The sequence below is a fragment of the Salvelinus sp. IW2-2015 genome, unplaced genomic scaffold, assembly GCF_002910315.2.
Source record: "Salvelinus sp. IW2-2015 unplaced genomic scaffold, ASM291031v2 Un_scaffold3211, whole genome shotgun sequence".
Lineage (NCBI taxonomy): Eukaryota > Metazoa > Chordata > Actinopteri > Salmoniformes > Salmonidae > Salvelinus > Salvelinus sp. IW2-2015.
The window spans coordinates 11,200-15,668 of record NW_019944498.1 but is presented as its reverse complement, the minus strand read 5'-3'; the positions used below and the strand labels follow the sequence as shown (position 1 = coordinate 15,668).

The window sequence follows — 4,469 nt, the reverse complement described above, 5'->3', positions numbered from 1 at the left end:
GGCTATCTCTCTTCTCGTGATGTGTGTTTTGTCCTACATTTTTATTTTTAATACCAGCCACCCGTCCCGCAGGAGGCCTTTTGTCTTCTTGGTATTGTAAATAAGGATTTGTTCTTAATTGACTTGCCAAGTTAAATAACGGTAAAAAATAAGCAAAAAAAGCTTCAGATGAATGACTGACTGTTCTTCAGATGAATGAACGCGACTGTTCTTCAGATTAATATGAAACTGACTGTTCTTCAGATGAATGATGACTGTTCTTCAGATGAATGAACGACTGTTCTTCAGATTAATGACTGACTGTCTTCAGATATGAATGAACGGCATGTAGTTCTTCAGATTAATGAATTGACTGTTCTTCAGATTAATTACTGACTGTTCCTCAGATTAAGAATTGACTGTTCTTTCAGATTAATTACTGACTGTTCTCAGATTAATGAATTGACTGTTCTTCAGATTAATTACTGACTTTTCTTCAGATTAATGAACTGACTGTTCTTCAGATTAGAATGAACTGACTGTTCTTCAGATTAATGACTGACTGTTCTTCAGATGAATGAACTGACTGTTCTTCAGATGAATGAACTGACTGTTCTTCAGATTAATGATGACTGTTCTTCAGATTAACTTGAACTGACTGTTCTTCAGATTAATGACTGACTGTTCTTCAGAATTAATGAATGACTGTTCTTCAGATTAATGAACTGACTGTTCTTCAGATTATATGATCTGACTGTCTTCAATTAATGACTGACTTTCTTCAGATTGAATAACTGACTGTTCTTCAGATTAATGAACTGACTGTTCTTCAGATTAATGAACTGACTGTTCTTCAGATAATGAAACTGACTGTTCTCAGATTAATGACTGACTGTTCTTCCAGATAATGAACTGACTGTTCTTCAGATTAATGAACTGACTGTTCTTTCGATTAATGAAACATGACTACTGTTCTTCAGATTATGACTGACTCTTCTTCAGATTAATGAATTTACTCTTCTTCAGATTAATGAACTGACTGTTCTTCAGATTAATGAACTGACTGTTCTTCAGATTAATGAATTGACTGTTCTTCAGATTAATGCACTGACTGTTCTTCAGATTAATGAACTGACTGTTCTTCAGATTAATGACTGACTGTTCTTCAGATTAATGAACTGACTATTCTTCAGATTCTTCAGTGCAGTAGTTCTATGTAGCATATTGCAGTATACATTATTATCTAGGCCTGTGTCCCAAATTGGACCCCTGGCTAAAAGTAGTGTACTAAATAGGGAATAGGGTACTGGTTTGGGATGCAGGGCTACATTACCTCGGTATAAACGATGGCGGTCATCCAGAACCTCTTACTGGGTCTAGGTACCGACAGCATGGCCCAGAGGAAGATGAGGATGGGGAGGACCAGGGTGATACAGGAGGCTGACAGCATGTTGTTGAGGATGATGACTAGGTAACACACCATTTCAGAGTGGGTCATCAGCATGTTATACAGGGCATAGACCAACTGGAGCACCAGGGGCTGGCCCACATAGAACCGCTCCGACCGCTCTGGACCATGCTGCGTACATGTAATGTCTCTGGTCTTAGCTGGACCATCTGGTACTGTATGTCTCTGGTCTTAGCTTGAACATCTGGTACTGTATGTCTCTGGTCTTAGCTGCAACCATCTGGTACTGTATGTCTCTGGTCTTAGCTGTACCATCTGGTACTGTATGTCTCTGGTTTCCTTAGCTGGACCATCTGGTACTGTATGTTTTTTTTCTCTGGGTCTTAGCTGAAGCCATCTGGTACTGTATGTCTCTGGTCTTAGCTGAACCATCTGGTACTGTATGTCTCTGGTCCTTAGCTGAACCATCTGGTACTGTATGTCTCTGGTCTTAGCTGAACCATCTGGTACTGTATGTCTCTGGTCTTAGCTGAACCATTGGTACTGTATGTTCTGGTCTTAGCTGAACCATCTGGTACTGTATGTCTGTGTCTTAGCTGACCATCTGGTACTGTATGTCTCTGGTCTTAGCTGAACCATCTGGGTACTGTATGTCTCTGGTCTTAGCTGAACCATCTGGTACTGTATGTCTCTGGTCTTAGCTGAACCATCTGGTACTGTATGTCTCTGGTCTTAGCTTGAACCCATCTGGTACTGTATGTCTCTGGTCTTAGCTGACCATCTGGTAACTGTATGTCTCTGGTCTTAGCTGAACCATCTGGTAACTGTATGTCTCTGGTCTTTAGCTGAACCATCTGGTACTGTATGTCTCTGGTCTTAGCTGCCCATCTGGTACTGTATGTCTCTGGTCTTAGCTGTACCATCTGGTACTGTATGTCTTCTGGTCTTAGCTGTACCATCTGGTACTGTATGTTCCTGGTTTAGCTGAACCATCTGGTACTGTATGCCTCTGGTCTTAGCTGAACCATCTGGTACTGTATGTCTCTGGTCTTATCTGTACCATCTGGTACTGTATGTCTCTGGTCTTAGCTGAACCATCTGGTACTGTATGTCTCTGGTCTTAGCTGTACCATCTGGTACTGTATGTCTCTGGTCTTAGCTGAACCATCTGGTACTGTATGTCTCTGGTCTTAGCTGAACCATCTGGTACTGTATGTCTCTGTCTTAGCTGAACCATCTGTACTGTATGTCTCTGGTCTTAGCTGACCATCTGGTACTGTATGTCTCTGGTCTTAGCTGAACCATCTGGTACTGTATGTCTCTGGTCTTAGCTGAACCATCTGGTACTGTATGTCTCTGGTCTTAGCTGAACCATCTGGTACTGTATGTCTCTGGTCTTAGCTGAACCATCTGGTAGTGTATGTCTCTGGTCTTAGCTGAACATCTGGTTGTATGTCTCTGGTCTTAGCTGAACCATCTGGTACTGTATGTCTCTGGTCTTAGCTGTACCATCTGGTACTGTATGTCTCTGGTCTTAGCTGAACCAATCTGGTACTGTATGTCTCTGGTCTTAGCTGAACCATCTGGTACTGTATGTCTCTGGTCTTAGCTGTACCATCTGGTACTGTATGTCTCTGGTATTAGCTGAACCATCTGGTACTGTATGTCTCTGGTCTTTAGTGAACCATCTGGTACTGTATGTCTCTGGTCTTAGCTGAACCATCTGTGTACTGTATGTCTCTGGTCTTAGCTGAACCATCTGGTACTGTATGTCTCTGGTCTTATCGTACCATCTGGTACTGTATGTCTCTGGTCTTAGCTGAACCATCTGGTACTGTATGTCTCTGGTCTTAGCTGTCCATCTGGTACTGTATGTCTCTGGTCTTAGCTGAACCATCTGGTACTGTATGTCTCTGGTCTTAGCTGAACATCTGGTACTGTATGTCCTGGTCTTATCTGTACCATCTGGTACTGTATGTCTCTGGTCTTAGCTGAACCATCTGGTACTGTATGTCTCTGGTCTTAGCTGACAATCTGGTACTGTATGTCTCTGGTCTTAGCTGACCATCTTGGTACTGTATGTCTCTGGTTTAGCTGAACCATCTGGTACTGTATGTCTCTGGTCTTAGCTGAACCATCTGGTACTGTATGTCTCTGGTCTTAGCTGTACCATCTGGTACTGTATGTCTCTGGTCTTAGCTGAACCATCTGGTCTGTATGTCTCTGGTCTTAGCTGAACCATCTGGTACTGTATGTCTCTGGTCTTAGCTGAACCATCTGGTACTGTATGTCTCTGGTCTTAGCTGAACCATCTGGTACTGTATGTCTCTGGTCTTAGCTGAACCATCTGGTACTGTATGTCTTGGTCTAGCTGACCATCTGGTACTGTATGTCTCTGGTCTTAGCTGACACCATCTGGTACTGTATGTCTCTGGTCTTAGCTGAACCATCTGGTACTGTATGTCTCTGGTCTTAGCTGAACCATCTGGTACTGTATGTCTCTGGTCTTAGCTGAACCATCTGGTACTGTATGTCTCTCTGGTCTTAGCTGAACCATCTGGTACTGTATGTCTCTGTCTTAGCTGTACATCTGGTACTGTATTTCTCTGGTCTTAGCTGTCCATCTGGTACTGTATGTCTCTGGTCTTAGCTGGACCATCTGGGTACTGTATGTCTCTGGTCTTAGCTGAACCATCTGGTACTGTATGTCTCTGGTCTTAGCTGAACATCTGGTACTGTATGTCTCTGGTCTTAGCTGAACCATCTGGTACTGTATGCCGCAGAATGTGTTAACCCACAAGATGTTCCACAGTTCAACAAATAAGGTTTGGGACTCAATTCCACTCTGTAGATTAGATCTACATAACTAGAATTAGACATTAGTGTGTCTCGTCCACTTACTTGTTAAGCAGCAGTTCGCTGGCGGTCAGCTCAGTGGTCAGCGAGGGCAGCAAGGGGTCGTCCAGATAGTTAGACCGGCTGGTGTCTGGGGTCATCGCCATATCCTCTTATCGTCCCTGTCGCTGTCATCCTCACTCACCTCCAGTCGGTCGAAGCTCACCGACTTCATGACAAAAAAAAT

General features: G+C 43.0%; 1 pseudogene; it reads right to left on the bottom strand.

Moving 5' to 3' along the window:
* The window catches only part of LOC139025747 (piezo-type mechanosensitive ion channel component 2-like), a 53,023-nt pseudogene that overhangs the window by 38,646 nt on the left and 9,908 nt on the right, over positions 1 to 4,469 (bottom strand).